The sequence below is a fragment of the Ranitomeya variabilis genome, chromosome 5 (assembly GCF_051348905.1).
Source record: "Ranitomeya variabilis isolate aRanVar5 chromosome 5, aRanVar5.hap1, whole genome shotgun sequence".
Lineage (NCBI taxonomy): Eukaryota > Metazoa > Chordata > Amphibia > Anura > Dendrobatidae > Ranitomeya > Ranitomeya variabilis.
The window spans coordinates 89,225,675-89,244,074 of NC_135236.1; the positions used below are offsets into that span (position 1 = coordinate 89,225,675).

General features: G+C 37.4%; 23 non-coding genes across 23 annotated transcripts; all 23 read left to right on the top strand.

The window, feature by feature from the left end:
- The first annotated feature begins 265 nt into the window (after nucleotides 1–265).
- Nucleotides 266–338, top strand: TRNAR-CCU (transfer RNA arginine (anticodon CCU)). Its single transcript has one exon. It is a non-coding gene; the product is annotated as a tRNA-Arg (tRNA).
- Nucleotides 339–2,646: 2,308 nt separating this feature from the next.
- On the top strand, nucleotides 2,647–2,739 carry TRNAI-UAU (transfer RNA isoleucine (anticodon UAU)). Its single transcript is given in 2 exon segments — nucleotides 2,647–2,684; nucleotides 2,704–2,739. It is a non-coding gene; the product is annotated as a tRNA-Ile (tRNA).
- A 447-nt stretch (nucleotides 2,740–3,186) lies between these two features.
- Nucleotides 3,187–3,259, top strand: TRNAR-CCU (transfer RNA arginine (anticodon CCU)). Its single transcript has one exon. It is a non-coding gene; the product is annotated as a tRNA-Arg (tRNA).
- An 867-nt stretch (nucleotides 3,260–4,126) lies between these two features.
- TRNAI-UAU (transfer RNA isoleucine (anticodon UAU)) lies at nucleotides 4,127–4,219 on the top strand. Its single transcript is given in 2 exon segments — nucleotides 4,127–4,164; nucleotides 4,184–4,219. It is a non-coding gene; the product is annotated as a tRNA-Ile (tRNA).
- Nucleotides 4,220–4,666: 447 nt separating this feature from the next.
- TRNAR-CCU (transfer RNA arginine (anticodon CCU)) lies at nucleotides 4,667–4,739 on the top strand. The gene has a single exon. It is a non-coding gene; the product is annotated as a tRNA-Arg (tRNA).
- Nucleotides 4,740–5,606: 867 nt separating this feature from the next.
- TRNAI-UAU (transfer RNA isoleucine (anticodon UAU)) lies at nucleotides 5,607–5,699 on the top strand. The gene is given in 2 exon segments: nucleotides 5,607–5,644; nucleotides 5,664–5,699. It is a non-coding gene; the product is annotated as a tRNA-Ile (tRNA).
- A 447-nt stretch (nucleotides 5,700–6,146) lies between these two features.
- Nucleotides 6,147–6,219, top strand: TRNAR-CCU (transfer RNA arginine (anticodon CCU)). The gene has a single exon. It is a non-coding gene; the product is annotated as a tRNA-Arg (tRNA).
- An 867-nt stretch (nucleotides 6,220–7,086) lies between these two features.
- TRNAI-UAU (transfer RNA isoleucine (anticodon UAU)) lies at nucleotides 7,087–7,179 on the top strand. Its single transcript is given in 2 exon segments — nucleotides 7,087–7,124; nucleotides 7,144–7,179. It is a non-coding gene; the product is annotated as a tRNA-Ile (tRNA).
- A 447-nt stretch (nucleotides 7,180–7,626) lies between these two features.
- TRNAR-CCU (transfer RNA arginine (anticodon CCU)) lies at nucleotides 7,627–7,699 on the top strand. The gene has a single exon. It is a non-coding gene; the product is annotated as a tRNA-Arg (tRNA).
- An 867-nt stretch (nucleotides 7,700–8,566) lies between these two features.
- Nucleotides 8,567–8,659, top strand: TRNAI-UAU (transfer RNA isoleucine (anticodon UAU)). The gene is given in 2 exon segments: nucleotides 8,567–8,604; nucleotides 8,624–8,659. It is a non-coding gene; the product is annotated as a tRNA-Ile (tRNA).
- A 447-nt stretch (nucleotides 8,660–9,106) lies between these two features.
- On the top strand, nucleotides 9,107–9,179 carry TRNAR-CCU (transfer RNA arginine (anticodon CCU)). Its single transcript has one exon. It is a non-coding gene; the product is annotated as a tRNA-Arg (tRNA).
- Nucleotides 9,180–10,039: 860 nt separating this feature from the next.
- On the top strand, nucleotides 10,040–10,132 carry TRNAI-UAU (transfer RNA isoleucine (anticodon UAU)). Its single transcript is given in 2 exon segments — nucleotides 10,040–10,077; nucleotides 10,097–10,132. It is a non-coding gene; the product is annotated as a tRNA-Ile (tRNA).
- Nucleotides 10,133–10,579: 447 nt separating this feature from the next.
- On the top strand, nucleotides 10,580–10,652 carry TRNAR-CCU (transfer RNA arginine (anticodon CCU)). The gene has a single exon. It is a non-coding gene; the product is annotated as a tRNA-Arg (tRNA).
- Nucleotides 10,653–11,519: 867 nt separating this feature from the next.
- Nucleotides 11,520–11,612, top strand: TRNAI-UAU (transfer RNA isoleucine (anticodon UAU)). The gene is given in 2 exon segments: nucleotides 11,520–11,557; nucleotides 11,577–11,612. It is a non-coding gene; the product is annotated as a tRNA-Ile (tRNA).
- A 447-nt stretch (nucleotides 11,613–12,059) lies between these two features.
- Nucleotides 12,060–12,132, top strand: TRNAR-CCU (transfer RNA arginine (anticodon CCU)). The gene has a single exon. It is a non-coding gene; the product is annotated as a tRNA-Arg (tRNA).
- An 868-nt stretch (nucleotides 12,133–13,000) lies between these two features.
- Nucleotides 13,001–13,093, top strand: TRNAI-UAU (transfer RNA isoleucine (anticodon UAU)). Its single transcript is given in 2 exon segments — nucleotides 13,001–13,038; nucleotides 13,058–13,093. It is a non-coding gene; the product is annotated as a tRNA-Ile (tRNA).
- Nucleotides 13,094–13,540: 447 nt separating this feature from the next.
- Nucleotides 13,541–13,613, top strand: TRNAR-CCU (transfer RNA arginine (anticodon CCU)). The gene has a single exon. It is a non-coding gene; the product is annotated as a tRNA-Arg (tRNA).
- Nucleotides 13,614–14,479: 866 nt separating this feature from the next.
- Nucleotides 14,480–14,572, top strand: TRNAI-UAU (transfer RNA isoleucine (anticodon UAU)). Its single transcript is given in 2 exon segments — nucleotides 14,480–14,517; nucleotides 14,537–14,572. It is a non-coding gene; the product is annotated as a tRNA-Ile (tRNA).
- A 447-nt stretch (nucleotides 14,573–15,019) lies between these two features.
- On the top strand, nucleotides 15,020–15,092 carry TRNAR-CCU (transfer RNA arginine (anticodon CCU)). The gene has a single exon. It is a non-coding gene; the product is annotated as a tRNA-Arg (tRNA).
- An 865-nt stretch (nucleotides 15,093–15,957) lies between these two features.
- Nucleotides 15,958–16,050, top strand: TRNAI-UAU (transfer RNA isoleucine (anticodon UAU)). Its single transcript is given in 2 exon segments — nucleotides 15,958–15,995; nucleotides 16,015–16,050. It is a non-coding gene; the product is annotated as a tRNA-Ile (tRNA).
- A 447-nt stretch (nucleotides 16,051–16,497) lies between these two features.
- Nucleotides 16,498–16,570, top strand: TRNAR-CCU (transfer RNA arginine (anticodon CCU)). Its single transcript has one exon. It is a non-coding gene; the product is annotated as a tRNA-Arg (tRNA).
- An 866-nt stretch (nucleotides 16,571–17,436) lies between these two features.
- TRNAI-UAU (transfer RNA isoleucine (anticodon UAU)) lies at nucleotides 17,437–17,529 on the top strand. Its single transcript is given in 2 exon segments — nucleotides 17,437–17,474; nucleotides 17,494–17,529. It is a non-coding gene; the product is annotated as a tRNA-Ile (tRNA).
- Nucleotides 17,530–17,976: 447 nt separating this feature from the next.
- On the top strand, nucleotides 17,977–18,049 carry TRNAR-CCU (transfer RNA arginine (anticodon CCU)). Its single transcript has one exon. It is a non-coding gene; the product is annotated as a tRNA-Arg (tRNA).
- The last annotated feature ends 351 nt before the right edge of the window (nucleotides 18,050–18,400 follow it).

Consider the following 18,400-nt stretch of genomic DNA (forward strand, 5'->3'; position numbering starts at 1 on the left):
AGGGAAATGTGGAAGATATCTATTTAGTTTTTCAGGCTTCTGGCAGTCCAATAAACTTTCCATCATCGGCATTAATAACGTACAGTGACCCGACAAAGTTAGCCCTGGCTCTCTTCTAAAATAAAGATGCATGTGCATTCGGACGGTTTGTTTCAATTTGGAGTTCAAACGTACAAGATAGTTCTTGATAACTCAATCAAAATTGAGTGCTTCACCACTCTTGTGGTAACCAAAGAAAGTCTGGATTTTTAAGCTACTCCATCAAGCCCCAGTGGCCTAATGGATAAGGCACTGGCCTCCTAAGCCAGGGATTGTGGGTTCAAGTCCCATCTGGGGTGCTTGTTGATTTCCCCTACCAACAGCTTCTCATGGAAGGTTGATGGTGCAGGTGTAAACTGTTCTCCTTGTGTTGTTTCTTTGTAAATTAGTTCTTGCAAACCTCTACCCTTTACAACGATCATTTCCATGTACTGAGAGAAGTGTGTGGGGCTGACAAACATAGCATCTTAATTGTTTGCATCTTCATTTATGACCCAAATAACAAAGAGTATCTTTTCTAAGATATGGATATGCTTTCAACCACACAATGTTGGCAAATATCAAAATCAAAAACTATAATTGAAAAATGTAAACGGTTTTTGAAACATTTTGGACAACGTTCTTTTTTTCATATCATGTTCTTTCTTACAAAACAAAATGAGTAATCTTTCAATTTTCACCCTGGCCACTGGGAATATTTTGGACTCAAACATCCTGTCGTTCTAGAGCAGTTTTGCTTAATATCAGAGGTATCGTTACAAAGACTGACAACACCTCTGTACGCAGCTGTTAACACAGGATCTAAGAATCACTAAAGATGATGTCACAGATGACCCTGCAGCCCCTGAATTCAGAAGAATGTTTTATATCGTCAATGTCTGTTCATTGCAGCAAATGTAAGTGCGCATTTCCTGAAAACAAAAAAAAACAAAACAGAATGTTTGAGTCTAAAATGACCCAGCGTCCAGTGTATGAATTTCTCATTTTCATTTTTAATAAAGATTGTGATATGGTAAAATATATATTGTCAAACATTATAATAAAACCTTAGAAACCTGTTGTAAGCAATCATTAATTTTCTGAAGAACTATCCCATTTCAATTTTTTTTTCAATCAAATTTATGTCACAGCAATGTACCCAGTCAGCTCCAGTGGAGCAATCGGTCAGCGCACGGTACTTATAAAGCAGTAACTGTCGAGTGATGCCGAGGTTGTGAGTTTGACCCTCACCTGGAGCATTCTATTCTTGCCTTTGTTTTGTATTTTTTACTACTGAAGTCGTTGAATCGGTTCATGATCTAGTGCCAAGATTAAGAGAGAAATTTCAACGAGATATGTGTTGTTTAAATTTTTGTATTTTTTTAAATTGCCGCAGGTTGGACAAGTCTATTGAGTCCCACCGTAATCTAGTGTCATAATTGAAAGGGAAATGTGGAAGATATCTATTTAGTTTTTCAGGCTTCTGGCAGTCCAATAAACTTTCCATCATCGGCATTAATAACGTACAGTGACCCGACAAAGTTAGCCCTGGCTCTCTTCTAAAATAAAGATGCATGTGCATTCGGATGGTTTGTTTCAATTTGGAGTTCAAACGTACAAGATCGTTCTTGATAACTCAATCAAAAGTGAGTGATTCACTCTTGTGGTAACCAAAGAAAGTCTGGATTTTTAAGTTACTCCATCAAGCCCCAGTGGCCTAATGGATAAGGCACTGGCCTCCTAAGCCAGGGATTGGGGTGCTTGTTGATTTCCCTTTCCAACAGCTTCTCATGGAAGGTTGATGGTGCAGGTGTAAACTGTTCTCCTTGTGTTGTTTCTTTGTAAATTAGTTCTTGCAAACCTCTACCCTTTACAACGATCCTTTCCATGTACTGAGAGAAGTGTTAACACGCAATTGTGTGGGGCCGACAAACATAGCATCTTAATTGTTTGCATCGTCATTTATGACCCAAATAACAAAGAGTATCTTTTCTAAGATATGGATATGCTTTCAACCACACAATATTGGCAAATATCAAAATCAAAAATTATAATTGAAAAATGTAAACGGTTTTTGAAACATTTTGGACGACGTTCTTTTTTTCATATCATGTTCTTTCTTACAAAACAAAATGAGTAATCTTTCAATTTTCACCCTGGCCACTGGGAATATTTTGGACTCAAACATCCTGTCGTTCTAGAGCAGTTTTGCTTAATATCAGAGGTATGGTTACAAAGACTGACAACACCTCTTTACGCAGCTGTTAACACAGGATCTAGGAATCACAAAAGGTGATGTCACAGATGACCCTGCAGCCCCTGAATTCAGAAGAATTTTTTATATCGTCAATGTCTGTTCATTGCAGCAAATGTAAGTGCGCATTTCCTGAAGAAAAAAAAAAACAAAAAAAAAAACAGGATGTTTGAGTCTAAAATGACCCAGCGTCCAGTGTATAAATTTCTCATTTTCATTTTTAATAAAGATTGTGATATGGTAAAATATATATTGTCAAACATTATAATAAAACCTTAGAAACCTGTTGTAAGCAATCATTAATTTTCTGAAGAACTATCCCATTTCAATTTTTTTTTTTAATCAAATTTATGTCATAGCGGTGTACCCAGTCAGCTCCAGTGGCGCAATCGGTCAGCGCGCGGTACTTATAAAGCAGTAACTGTCGAGTGATGCCGAGGTTGTGAGTTCGACCCTCACCTGGAGCATTCTATTCTTGCCTTCGTTTTGTATTTTTTACTACTGAAGTCGTTGAATCGGTTCATGATCTAGTGTCAAGATTAAGAGAGAAATTTCAACGAGATGTTTGTTGTTTAAATTTTTGTATTTTTTTAAATTGCCGCAGGTTGGACAAGTCTATTGAGTCCCACCGTAATCTGGTGTCATAATTGAAAGGGAAATGTGGAAGATATCTATTTAGTTTTTCAGGCTTCTGGCAGTCCAATAAACTTTCCATCATCGGCATTGATAACGTACAGTGACCCGACAAAGTTAGCCCTGGCTCTCTTCTAAAATAAAGATGCATGTGCATTCGGACGGTTTGTTTCAATTTGGAGTTCAAACGTACAAGATCGTCCTTGATAACTCAATCAAAAGTGAGTGATTCACTCTTGTGGTAACCAAAGAAAGTCTGGATTTTTAAGCTACTCCATCAAGCCCCAGTGGCCTAATGGCTAAGGCACTGGCCTCCTAAGCCAGGGATTGTGGGTTCAAGTCCCATCTGGGGTGCTTGTTGATTTCCCCTTCCAACAGTTTCTCATGGAAGGTTGATGGTGCAGGTGTAAACTGTTCTCCTTGTGTTGTTTCTTTGTAAATTAGTTCTTGCAAACCTCTACCCTTTACAACGATCCTTTCCATGTACTGAGAGAAGTGTTAACACGCAATTGTGTGGGGCCGACAAACATAGCATCTTAATTGTTTGCATCATCATTTATGACCCAAATAACAAAGAGTATCTTTTCTAAGATATGGATATGCTTTCAACCACACAATATTGGCAAATATCAAAATCAAAAATTATAATTGAAAAATGTAAACGGTTTTTGAAACATTTTGGACAACGTTCTTTTTTTCATATCATGTTCTTTCTTACAAAACAAAATGAGTAATCTTTCAATTTTCACCCTGGCCACTGGGAATATTTTGGACTCAAACATCCTGTCGTTCTAGAGCAGTTTTGCTTAATATCAGAGGTATGGTTACAAAGACTGACAACACCTCTGTACGCAGCTGTTAACACAGGATCTAGGAATCACAAAAGGTGATGTCACAGATGACCCTGCAGCCCCTGAATTCAGAAGAATTTTTTATATCGTCAATGTCTGTTCATTGCAGCAAATGTAAGTGCGCATTTCCTGAAGAAAAAAAAAACAAAAAAAAAAACAGGATGTTTGAGTCTAAAATGACCCAGCGTCCAGTGTATAAATTTCTCATTTTCATTTTTAATAAAGATTGTGATATGGTAAAATATTTATTGTCAAACATTATAATAAAACCTTAGAAACCTGTTGTAAGCAATCATTAATTTTCTGAAGAACTATCCCATTTCAATTTTTTTTTTTAATCAAATTTATGTCATAGCGGTGTACCCAGTCAGCTCCAGTGGCGCAATCGGTCAGCGCGCGGTACTTATAAAGCAGTAACTGTCGAGTGATGCCGAGGTTGTGAGTTCGACCCTCACCTGGAGCATTCTATTCTTGCCTTCGTTTTGTATTTTTTACTGCTGAAGTCGTTGAATCGGTTCATGATCTAGTGTCAAGATTAAGAGAGAAATTTCAACAAGATATTTGTTGTTTAAATTTTTGTATTTTTTTAAATTGCCGCAGGTTGGACAAGTCTATTGAGTCCCACCGTAATCTGGTGTCATAATTGAAAGGGAAATGTGGAAGATATCTATTTAGTTTTTCAGGCTTCTGGCAGTCCAATAAACTTTCCATCATCGGCATTGATAACGTACAGTGACCCGACAAAGTTAGCCCTGGCTCTCTTCTAAAATAAAGATGCATGTGCATTCGGACGGTTTGTTTCAATTTGGAGTTCAAACGTACAAGATCGTCCTTGATAACTCAATCAAAAGTGAGTGATTCACTCTTGTGGTAACCAAAGAAAGTCTGGATTTTTAAGCTACTCCATCAAGCCCCAGTGGCCTAATGGATAAGGCACTGGCCTCCTAAGCCAGGGATTGTGGGTTCAAGTCCCATCTGGGGTGCTTGTTGTTTTCCCTTTCCAACAGTTTCTCATGGAAGGTTGATGGTGCAGGTGTAAACTGTTCGCCTTGTGTTGTTTCTTTGTAAATTAGTTCTTGCAAACCTCTACCCTTTACAACGATCCTTTCCATGTACTGAGAGAAGTGTTAACACGCAATTGTGTGGGGCCGACAAACATAGCATCTTAATTGTTTGCATCGTCATTTATGACCCAAATAACAAAGAGTATCTTTTCTAAGATATGGATATGCTTTCAACCACACAATATTGGCAAATATCAAAATCAAAAATTATAATTGAAAAATATAAACGGTTTTTGAAACATTTTGGACAACGTTCTTTTTTTCATATCATGTTCTTTCTTACAAAACAAAATGAGTAATCTTTCAATTTTCACCCTGGCCACTGGGAATATTTTGGACTCAAACATCCTGTCGTTCTAGAGCAGTTTTGCTTAATATCAGAGGTATGGTTACAAAGACTGACAACACCTCTGTACGCAGCTGTTAACACAGGATCTAGGAATCACAAAAGGTGATGTCACAGATGACCCTGCAGCCCCTGAATTCAGAAGAATTTTTTATATCGTCAATGTCTGTTCATTGCAGCAAATGTAAGTGCGCATTTCCTGAAGAAAAAAAAAACAAAAAAAAAAACAGGATGTTTGAGTCTAAAATGACCCAGCGTCCAGTGTATAAATTTCTCATTTTCATTTTTAATAAAGATTGTGATATGGTAAAATATTTATTGTCAAACATTATAATAAAACCTTAGAAACCTGTTGTAAGCAATCATTAATTTTCTGAAGAACTATCCCATTTCAATTTTTTTTTTTAATCAAATTTATGTCATAGCGGTGTACCCAGTCAGCTCCAGTGGCGCAATCGGTCAGCGCGCGGTACTTATAAAGCAGTAACTGTCGAGTGATGCCGAGGTTGTGAGTTTGACCCTCACCTGGAGCATTCTATTCTTGCCTTCGTTTTGTATTTTTTACTACTGAAGTCGTTGAATCGGTTCATGATCTAGTGTCAAGATTAAGAGAGAAATTTCAACGAGATATTTGTTGTTTAAATTTTTGTATTTTTTTAAATTGCCGCAGGTTGGACAAGTCTATTGAGTCCCACCGTAATCTGGTGTCATAATTGAAAGGGAAATGTGGAAGATATCTATTTAGTTTTTCAGGCTTCTGGCAGTCCAATAAACTTTCCATCATCGGCATTGATAACGTACAGTGACCCGACAAAGTTAGCCCTGGCTCTCTTCTAAAATAAAGATGCATGTGCATTCGGACGGTTTGTTTCAATTTGGAGTTCAAACGTACAAGATCGTCCTTGATAACTCAATCAAAAGTGAGTGATTCACTCTTGTGGTAACCAAAGAAAGTCTGGATTTTTAAGCTACTCCATCAAGCCCCAGTGGCCTAATGGATAAGGCACTGGCCTCCTAAGCCAGGGATTGTGGGTTCAAGTCCCATCTGGGGTGCTTGTTGATTTCCCTTTCCAACAGTTTCTCATGGAAGGTTGATGGTGCAGGTGTAAACTGTTCTCCTTGTGTTGTTTCTTTGTAAATTAGTTCTTGCAAACCTCTACCCTTTACAACGATCCTTTCCATGTACTGAGAGAAGTGTTAACACGCAATTGTGTGGGGCCGACAAACATAGCATCTTAATTGTTTGCATCATCATTTATGACCCAAATAACAAAGAGTATCTTTTCTAAGATATGGATATGCTTTCAACCACACAATATTGGCAAATATCAAAATCAAAAATTATAATTGAAAAATGTAAACGGTTTTTGAAACATTTTGGACAACGTTCTTTTTTTCATATCATGTTCTTTCTTACAAAACAAAATGAGTAATCTTTCAATTTTCACCCTGGCCACTGGGAATATTTTGGACTCAAACATCCTGTCGTTCTAGAGCAGTTTTGCTTAATATCAGAGGTATGGTTACAAAGACTGACAACACCTCTGTACGCAGCTGTTAACACAGGATCTAGGAATCACAAAAGGTGATGTCACAGATGACCCTGCAGCCCCTGAATTCAGAAGAATTTTTTATATCGTCAATGTCTGTTCATTGCAGCAAATGTAAGTGCGCATTTCCTGAAGAAAAAAAAAACAAAAAAAAAAACAGGATGTTTGAGTCTAAAATGACCCAGCGTCCAGTGTATAAATTTCTCATTTTCATTTTTAATAAAGATTGTGATATGGTAAAATATTTATTGTCAAACATTATAATAAAACCTTAGAAACCTGTTGTAAGCAATCATTAATTTTCTGAAGAACTATCCCATTTCAATTTTTTTTTTTAATCAAATTTATGTCATAGCGGTGTACCCAGTCAGCTCCAGTGGCGCAATCGGTCAGCGCGCGGTACTTATAAAGCAGTAACTGTCGAGTGATGCCGAGGTTGTGAGTTCGACCCTCACCTGGAGCATTCTATTCTTGCCTTCGTTTTGTATTTTTTACTACTGAAGTCGTTGAATCGGTTCATGATCTAGTGTCAAGATTAAGAGAGAAATTTCAACGAGATATTTGTTGTTTAAATTTTTGTATTTTTTTAAATTGCCGCAGGTTGGACAAGTCTATTGAGTCCCACCGTAATCTGGTGTCATAATTGAAAGGGAAATGTGGAAGATATCTATTTAGTTTTTCAGGCTTCTGGCAGTCCAATAAACTTTCCATCATCGGCATTGATAACGTACAGTGACCCGACAAAGTTAGCCCTGGCTCTCTTCTAAAATAAAGATGCATGTGCATTCGGACGGTTTGTTTCAATTTGGAGTTCAAACGTACAAGATCGTCCTTGATAACTCAATCAAAAGTGAGTGATTCACTCTTGTGGTAACCAAAGAAAGTCTGGATTTTTAAGCTACTCCATCAAGCCCCAGTGGCCTAATGGATAAGGCACTGGCCTCCTAAGCCAGGGATTGTGGGTTCAAGTCCCATCTGGGGTGCTTGTTGATTTCCCTTTCCAACAGTTTCTCATGGAAGGTTGATGGTGCAGGTGTAAACTGTTCTCCTTGTGTTGTTTCTTTGTAAATTAGTTCTTGCAAACCTCTACCCTTTACAACGATCCTTTCCATGTACTGAGAGAAGTGTTAACACGCAATTGTGTGGGGCCGACAAACATAGCATCTTAATTGTTTGCATCATCATTTATGACCCAAATAACAAAGAGTATCTTTTCTAAGATATGGATATGCTTTCAACCACACAATATTGGCAAATATCAAAATCAAAAATTATAATTGAAAAATGTAAACGGTTTTTGAAACATTTTGGACAACGTTCTTTTTTTCATATCATGTTCTTTCTTACAAAACAAAATGAGTAATCTTTCAATTTTCACCCTGGCCACTGGGAATATTTTGGACTCAAACATCCTGTCGTTCTAGAGCAGTTTTGCTTAATATCAGAGGTATGGTTACAAAGACTGACAACACCTCTTTACGCAGCTGTTAACACAGGATCTAGGAATCACAAAAGGTGATGTCACAGATGACCCTGCAGCCCCTGAATTCAGAAGAATTTTTTATATCGTCAATGTCTGTTCATTGCAGCAAATGTAAGTGCGCATTTCCTGAAGAAAAAAAAACAAAAAAAAAAAACAGGATGTTTGAGTCTAAAATGACCCAGCGTCCAGTGTATAAATTTCTCATTTTCATTTTTAATAAAGATTGTGATATGGTAAAATATATATTGTCAAACATTATAATAAAACCTTAGAAACCTGTTGTAAGCAATCATTAATTTTCTGAAGAACTATCCCATTTCAATTTTTTTTTTTAATCAAATTTATGTCATAACGGTGTACCCAGTCAGCTCCAGTGGCGCAATCGGTCAGCGCGCGGTACTTATAAAGCAGTAACTGTCGAGTGATGCCGAGGTTGTGAGTTCGACCCTCACCTGGAGCATTCTATTCTTGCCTTCGTTTTGTATTTTTTACTACTGAAGTCGTTGAATCGGTTCATGATCTAGTGTCAAGATTAAGAGAGAAATTTCAACGAGATATTTGTTGTTTAAATTTTTGTATTTTTTTAAATTGCCGCAGGTTGGACAAGTCTATTGAGTCCCACCGTAATCTGGTGTCATAATTGAAAGGGAAATGTGGAAGATATCTATTTAGTTTTTCAGGCTTCTGGCAGTCCAATAAACTTTCCATCATCGGCATTGATAACGTACAGTGACCCGACAAAGTTAGCCCTGGCTCTCTTCTAAAATAAAGATGCATGTGCATTCGGACGGTTTGTTTCAATTTGGAGTTCAAACGTACAAGATCGTCCTTGATAACTCAATCAAAAGTGAGTGATTCACTCTTGTGGTAACCAAAGAAAGTCTGGATTTTTAAGCTACTCCATCAAGCCCCAGTGGCCTAATGGATAAGGCACTGGCCTCCTAAGCCAGGGATTGTGGGTTCAAGTCCCATCTGGGGTGCATGTTGATTTCCCTTTCCAACAGTTTCTCATGGAAGGTTGATGGTGCAGGTGTAAACTGTTCTCCTTGTGTTGTTTCTTTGTAAATTAGTTCTTGCAAACCTCTACCCTTTACAACGATCCTTTCCATGTACTGAGAGAAGTGTTAACACGCAATTGTGTGGGGCCGACAAACATAGCATCTTAATTGTTTGCATCATCATTTATGACCCAAATAACAAAGAGTATCTTTTCTAAGATATGGATATGCTTTCAACCACACAATATTGGCAAATATCAAAATCAAAAATTATAATTGAAAAATGTAAACGGTTTTTGAAACATTTTGGACAACGTTCTTTTTTTCATATCATGTTCTTTCTTACAAAACAAAATGAGTAATCTTTCAATTTTCACCCTGGCCACTGGGAATATTTTGGACTCAAACATCCTGTCGTTCTAGAGCAGTTTTGCTTAATATCAGAGGTATGGTTACAAAGACTGACAACACCTCTTTACGCAGCTGTTAACACAGGATCTAGGAATCACAAAAGGTGATGTCACAGATGACCCTGCAGCCCCTGAATTCAGAAGAATTTTTTATATCGTCAATGTCTGTTCATTGCAGCAAATGTAAGTGCGCATTTCCTGAAGAAAAAAAAAAAAAAAACAGGATGTTTGAGTCTAAAATGACCCAGCGTCCAGTGTATAAATTTCTCATTTTCATTTTTAATAAAGATTGTGATATGGTAAAATATTTATTGTCAAACATTATAATAAAACCTTAGAAACCTGTTGTAAGCAATCATTAATTTTCTGAAGAACTATCCCATTTCAATTTTTTTTTTAATCAAATTTATGTCATAGCGGTGTACCCAGTCAGCTCCAGTGGCGCAATCGGTCAGCGCGCGGTACTTATAAAGCAGTAACGGTCGAGTGATGCCGAGGTTGTGAGTTCGACCCTCACCTGGAGCATTCTATTCTTGCCTTCGTTTTGTATTTTTTACTACTGAAGTCGTTGAATCGGTTCATGATCTAGTGTCAAGATTAAGAGAGAAATTTCAACGAGATATTTGTTGTTTAAATTTTTGTATTTTTTTAAATTGCCGCAGGTTGGACAAGTCTATTGAGTCCCACCGTAATCTGGTGTCATAATTGAAAGGGAAATGTGGAAGATATCTATTTAGTTTTTCAGGCTTCTGGCAGTCCAATAAACTTTCCATCATCGGCATTGATAATGTACAGTGACCCGACAAAGTTAGCCCTGGCTCTCTTCTAAAATAAAGATGCATGTGCATTCGGACGGTTTGTTTCAATTTGGAGTTCAAACGTACAAGATCGTCCTTGATAACTCAATCAAAACTGAGTGATTCACTCTTGTGGTAACCAAAGAAAGTCTGGATTTTTAAGCTACTCCATCAAGCCCCAGTGGCCTAATGGATAAGGCACTGGCCTCCTAAGCCTGGGATTGTGGGTTCAAGTCCCATCTGGGGTGCTTGTTGATTTCCCTTTCCAACAGTTTATCATGGAAGGTTGATGGTGCAGGTGTAAACTGTTCTCCTTGTGTTGTTTCTTTGTAAATTAGTTCTTGCAAACCTCTACCCTTTACAACGATCCTTTCCATGTACTGAGAGAAGTGTTAACACGCAATTGTGTGGGGCCGACAAACATAGCATCTTAATTGTTTGCATCGTCATTTATGACCCAAATAACAAAGAGTATCTTTTCTAAGATATGGATATGCTTTCAACCACACAATATTGGCAAATATCAAAATCAAAAATTATAATTGAAAAATGTAAACGGTTTTTGAAACATTTTGGACAACGTTCTTTTTTTCATATCATGTTCTTTCTTACAAAACAAAATGAGTAATCTTTCAATTTTCACCCTGGCCACTGGGAATATTTTGGACTCAAACATCCTGTCGTTCTAGAGCAGTTTTGCTTAATATCAGAGGTATGGTTACAAAGACTGACAACACCTCTGTACGCAGCTGTTAACACAGGATCTAGGAATCACAAAAGGTGATGTCACAGATGACCCTGCAGCCCCTGAATTCAGAAGAATTTTTTATATCGTCAATGTCTGTTCATTGCAGCAAATGTAAGTGCGCATTTCCTGAAGAAAAAAAAAACAAAAAAAAAAACAGGATGTTTGAGTCTAAAATGACCCAGCGTCCAGTGTATAAATTTCTCATTTTCATTTTTAATAAAGATTGTGATATGGTAAAATATTTATTGTCAAACATTATAATAAAACCTTAGAAACCTGTTGTAAGCAATCATTAATTTTCTGAAGAACTATCCCATTTCAATTTTTTTTTTTAATCAAATTTATGTCATAGCGGTGTACCCAGTCAGCTCCAGTGGCGCAATCGGTCAGCGCGCGGTACTTATAAAGCAGTAACTGTCGAGTGATGCCGAGGTTGTGAGTTCGACCCTCACCTGGAGCATTCTATTCTTGCCTTCGTTTTGTATTTTTTACTACTGAAGTCGTTGAATCGGTTCATGATCTAGTGTCAAGATTAAGAGAGAAATTTCAACGAGATATTTGTTGTTTAAATTTTTGTATTTTTTTAAATTGCCGCAGGTTGGACAAGTCTATTGAGTCCCACCGTAATCTGGTGTCATAATTGAAAGGGAAATGTGGAAGATATCTATTTAGTTTTTCAGGCTTCTGGCAGTCCAATAAACTTTCCATCATCGGCATTGATAACGTACAGTGACCCGACAAAGTTAGCCCTGGCTCTCTTCTAAAATAAAGATGCATGTGCATTCGGACGGTTTGTTTCAATTTGGAGTTCAAACGTACAAGATCGTCCTTGATAACTCAATCAAAAGTGAGTGATTCACTCTTGTGGTAACCAAAGAAAGTCTGGATTTTTAAGCTACTCCATCAAGCCCCAGTGGCCTAATGGATAAGGCACTGGCCTCCTAAGCCAGGGATTGTGGGTTCAAGTCCCATCTGGGGTGCTTGTTGATTTCCCTTTCCAACAGTTTCTCATGGAAGGTTGATGGTGCAGGTGTAAACTGTTCTCCTTGTGTTGTTTCTTTGTAAATTAGTTCTTGCAAACCTCTACCCTTTACAACGATCCTTTCCATGTACTGAGAGAAGTGTTAACACGCAATTGTGTGGGGCCGACAAACATAGCATCTTAATTGTTTGCATCGTCATTTATGACCCAAATAACAAAGAGTATCTTTTCTAAGATATGGATATGCTTTCAACCACACAATATTGGCAAATATCAAAATCAAAAATTATAATTGAAAAATGTAAACGGTTTTTGAAACATTTTGGACAACGTTCTTTTTTTCATATCATGTTCTTTCTTACAAAACAAAATGAGTAATCTTTCAATTTTCACCCTGGCCACTGGGAATATTTTGGACTCAAACATCCTGTCGTTCTAGAGCAGTTTTGCTTAATATCAGAGGTATGGTTACAAAGACTGACAACACCTCTTTACGCAGCTGTTAACACAGGATCTAGGAATCACAAAAGGTGATGTCACAGATGACCCTGCAGCCCCTGAATTCAGAAGAATTTTTTATATCGTCAATGTCTGTTCATTGCAGCAAATGTAAGTGCGCATTTCCCGAAGAAAAAAAAAACAAAAAAAAAAAACAGGATGTTTGAGTCTAAAATGACCCAGCGTCCAGTGTATAAATTTCTCATTTTCATTTTTAATAAAGATTGTGATATGGTAAAATATATATTGTCAAACATTATAATAAAACCTTAGAAACCTGTTGTAAGCAATCATTAATTTTCTGAAGAACTATCCCATTTCAATTTTTTTTTTTAATCAAATTTATGTCATAGCGGTGTACCCAGTCAGCTCCAGTGGCGCAATCGGTCAGCGCGCGGTACTTATAAAGCAGTAACTGTCGAGTGATGCCGAGGTTGTGAGTTCGACCCTCACCTGGAGCATTCTATTCTTGCCTTCGTTTTGTATTTTTTACTACTGAAGTCGTTGAATCGGTTCATGATCTAGTGTCAAGATTAAGAGAGAAATTTCAACGAGATATTTGTTGTTTAAATTTTTGTATTTTTTTAAATTGCCGCAGGTTGGACAAGTCTATTGAGTCCCACCGTAATCTGGTGTCATAATTGAAAGGGAAATGTGGAAGATATCTATTTAGTTTTTCAGGCTTCTGGCAGTCCAATAAACTTTCCATCATCGGCATTAATAACGTACAGTGACCCGACAAAGTTAGCCCTGGCTCTCTTCTAAAATAAAGATGCATGTGCATTCGGACGGTTTGTTTCAATTTGGAGTTCAAAAGTACAAGATCGTTCTTGATAACTCAATCAAAAGTGAGTGATTCACTCTTGTGGTAACCAAAGAAAGTCTGGATTTTTAAGCTACTTCATCAAGCCCCAGTGGCCTAATGGATAAGGCACTGGCCTCCTAAGCCAGGGATTGTGGGTTCAAGTCCCATCTGGGGTGCTTGTTGATTTCCCTTTCCAACAGTTTCTCATGGAAGGTTGATGGTGCAGGTGTAAACTGTTCTCCTTGTGTTGTTTCTTTGTAAATTAGTTCTTGCAAACCTCTACCCTTTACAACGATCCTTTCCATGTACTGAGAGAAGTGTTAACACGCAATTGTGTGGGGCCGACAAACATAGCATCTTAATTGTTTGCATCGTCATTTATGACCCAAATAACAAAGAGTATCTTTTCTAAGATATGGATATGCTTTCAACCACACAATATTGGCAAATATCAAAATCAAAAATTATAATTGAAAAATGTAAACGGTTTTTGAAACATTTTGGACAACGTTCTTTTTTTCATATCATGTTCTTTCTTACAAAACAAAATGAGTAATCTTTCAATTTTCACCCTGGCCACTGGGAATATTTTGGACTCAAACATCCTGTCGTTCTAGAGCAGTTTTGCTTAATATCAGAGGTATGGTTACAAAGACTGACAACACCTCTGTACGCAGCTGTTAACACAGGATCTAGGAATCACAAAAGGTGATGTCACAGATGACCCTGCAGCCCCTGAATTCAGAAGAATTTTTTATATCGTCAATGTCTGTTCATTGCAGCAAATGTAAGTGCGCATTTCCTGAAGAAAAAAAAAACAAAAAAAAAAACAGGATGTTTGAGTCTAAAATGACCCAGCGTCCAGTGTATAAATTTCTCATTTTCATTTTTAATAAAGATTGTGATATGGTAAAATATTTATTGTCAAACATTATAATAAAACCTTAGAAACCTGTTGTAAGCAATCATTAATTTTCTGAAGAACTATCCCATTTCAATTTTTTTTTTAATCAAATTTATGTCATAGCAGTGTACCCAGTCAGCTCCAGTGGCGCAATCGGTCAGCGCGCGGTACTTATAAAGCAGTAACTGTCGAGTGATGCCGAGGTTGTGAGTTCGACCCTCACCTGGAGCATTCTATTCTTGCCTTCGTTTTGTATTTTTTACTACTGAAGTCGTTGAATCGGTTCATGATCTAGTGTCAAGATTAAGAGAGAAATTTCAACGAGATATTTGTTGTTTAAATTTTTGTATTTTTTTAAATTGCCGCAGGTTGGACAAGTCTATTGAGTCCCACCGTAATCTGGTGTCATAATTGAAAGGGAAATGTGGAAGATATCTATTTAGTTTTTCAGGCTTCTGGCAGTCCAATAAACTTTCCATCATCGGCATTGATAACGTACAGTGACCCGACAAAGTTAGCCCTGGCTCTCTTCTAAAATAAAGATGCATGTGCATTCGGACGGTTTGTTTCAATTTGGAGTTCAAACGTACAAGATCGTCCTTGATAACTCAATCAAAAGTGAGTGATTCACTCTTGTGGTAACCAAAGAAAGTCTGGATTTTTAAGCTACTCCATCAAGCCCCAGTGGCCTAATGGATAAGGCACTGGCCTCCTAAGCCAGGGATTGTGGGTTCAAGTCCCATCTGGGGTGCTTGTTGATTTCCCTTTCCAACAGTTTCTCATGGAAGGTTGATGGTGCAGGTGTAAACTGTTCTCCTTGTGTTGTTTCTTTGTAAATTAGTTCTTGCAAACCTCTACCCTTTACAACGATCCTTTCCATGTACTGAGAGAAGTGTTAACACGCAATTGTGTGGGGCCGACAAACATAGCATCTTAATTGTTTGCATCGTCATTTATGACCCAAATAACAAAGAGTATCTTTTCTAAGATATGGATATGCTTTCAACCACACAATATTGGCAAATATCAAAATCAAAAATTATAATTGAAAAATGTAAACGGTTTTTGAAACATTTTGGACAACGTTCTTTTTTCATATCATGTTCTTTCTTACAAAACAAAATGAGTAATCTTTCAATTTTCACCCTGGCCACTGGGAATATTTTGGACTCAAACATCCTGTCGTTCTAGAGCAGTTTTGCTTAATATCAGAGGTATGGTTACAAAGACTGACAACACCTCTGTACGCAGCTGTTAACACAGGATCTAGGAATCACAAAAGGTGATGTCACAGATGACCCTGCAGCCCCTGAATTCAGAAGAATTTTTTATATCGTCAATGTCTGTTCATTGCAGCAAATGTAAGTGCGCATTTCCTGAAGAAAAAAAAACCAAAAAAAAAAACAGGATGTTTGAGTCTAAAATGACCCAGCGTCCAGTGTATAAATTTCTCATTTTCATTTTTAATAAAGATTGTGATATGGTAAAATATTTATTGTCAAACATTATAATAAAACCTTAGAAACCTGTTGTAAGCAATCATTAATTTTCTGAAGAACTATCCCATTTCAATTTTTTTTTTAATCAAATTTATGTCATAGCGGTGTACCCAGTCAGCTCCAGTGGCGCAATCGGTCAGCGCGCGGTACTTATAAAGCAGTAACTGTCGAGTGATGCCGAGGTTGTGAGTTCGACCCTCACCTGGAGCATTCTATTCTTGCCTTCGTTTTGTATTTTTTACTACTGAAGTCGTTGAATCGGTTCATGATCTAGTGTCAAGATTAAGAGAGAAATTTCAACGAGATATTTGTTGTTTAAATTTTTGTATTTTTTTAAATTGCCGCAGGTTGGACAAGTCTATTGAGTCCCACCGTAATCTGGTGTCATAATTGAAAGGGAAATGTGGAAGATATCTATTTAGTTTTTCAGGCTTCTGGCAGTCCAATAAACTTTCCATCATCGGCATTAATAACGTACAGTGACCCGACAAAGTTAGCCCTGGCTCTCTTCTAAAATAAAGATGCATGTGCATTCGGACGGTTTGTTTCAATTTGGAGTTCAAAAGTACAAGATCGTTCTTGATAACTCAATCAAAAGTGAGTGATTCACTCTTGTGGTAACCAAAGAAAGTCTGGATTTTTAAGCTACTTCATCAAGCCCCAGTGGCCTAATGGATAAGGCACTGGCCTCCTAAGCCAGGGATTGTGGGTTCAAGTCCCATCTGGGGTGCTTGTTGATTTCCCTTTCCAACAGTTTCTCATGGAAGGTTGATGGTGCAGGTGTAAACTGTTCTCCTTGTGTTGTTTCTTTGTAAATTAGTTCTTGCAAACCTCTACCCTTTACAACGATCCTTTCCATGTACTGAGAGAAGTGTTAACACGCAATTGTGTGGGGCCGACAAACATAGCATCTTAATTGTTTGCATCGTCATTTATGACCCAAATAACAAAGAGTATCTTTTCTAAGATATGGATATGCTTTCAACCACACAATATTGGCAAATATCAAAATCAAAAATTATAATTGAAAAATGTAAACGGTTTTTGAAACATTTTGGACAACGTTCTTTTTTTCATATCATGTTCTTTCTTACAAAACAAAATGAGTAATCTTTCAATTTTCACCCTGGCCACTGGGAATATTTTGGACTCAAACATCCTGTCGTTCTAGAGCAGTTTTGCTTAATATCAGAGGTATGGTTACAAAGACTGACAACACCTCTGTACGCAGCTGTTAACACAGGATCTAGGAATCACAAAAGGTGATGTCACAGATGACCCTGCAGCCCCTGAATTCAGAAGAATTTTTTATATCGTCAATGTCTGTTCATTGCAGCAAATGTAAGTGCGCATTTCCTGAAGAAAAAAAAAACAAAAAAAAAAACAGGATGTTTGAGTCTAAAATGACCCAGCGTCCAGTGTATAAATTTCTCATTTTCATTTTTAATAAAGATTGTGATATGGTAAAATATTTATTGTCAAACATTATAATAAAACCTTAGAAACCTGTTGTAAGCAATCATTAATTTTCTGAAGAACTATCCCATTTCAATTTTTTTTTTAATCAAATTTATGTCATAGCAGTGTACCCAGTCAGCTCCAGTGGCGCAATCGGTCAGCGCGCGGTACTTATAAAGCAGTAACTGTCGAGTGATGCCGAGGTTGTGAGTTCGACCCTCACCTGGAGCATTCTATTCTTGCCTTCGTTTTGTATTTTTTACTACTGAAGTCGTTGAATCGGTTCATGATCTAGTGTCAAGATTAAGAGAGAAATTTCAACGAGATATTTGTTGTTTAAATTTTTGTATTTTTTTAAATTGCCGCAGGTTGGACAAGTCTATTGAGTCCCACCGTAATCTGGTGTCATAATTGAAAGGGAAATGTGGAAGATATCTATTTAGTTTTTCAGGCTTCTGGCAGTCCAATAAACTTTCCATCATCGGCATTGATAACGTACAGTGACCCGACAAAGTTAGCCCTGGCTCTCTTCTAAAATAAAGATGCATGTGCATTCGGACGGTTTGTTTCAATTTGGAGTTCAAACGTACAAGATCGTCCTTGATAACTCAATCAAAAGTGAGTGATTCACTCTTGTGGTAACCAAAGAAAGTCTGGATTTTTAAGCTACTCCATCAAGCCCCAGTGGCCTAATGGATAAGGCACTGGCCTCCTAAGCCAGGGATTGTGGGTTCAAGTCCCATCTGGGGTGCTTGTTGATTTCCCTTTCCAACAGTTTCTCATGGAAGGTTGATGGTGCAGGTGTAAACTGTTCTCCTTGTGTTGTTTCTTTGTAAATTAGTTCTTGCAAACCTCTACCCTTTACAACGATCCTTTCCATGTACTGAGAGAAGTGTTAACACGCAATTGTGTGGGGCCGACAAACATAGCATCTTAATTGTTTGCATCGTCATTTATGACCCAAATAACAAAGAGTATCTTTTCTAAGATATGGATATGCTTTCAACCACACAATATTGGCAAATATCAAAATCAAAAATTATAATTGAAAAATGTAAACGGTTTTTGAAACATTTTGGACAACGTTCTTTTTTCATATCAT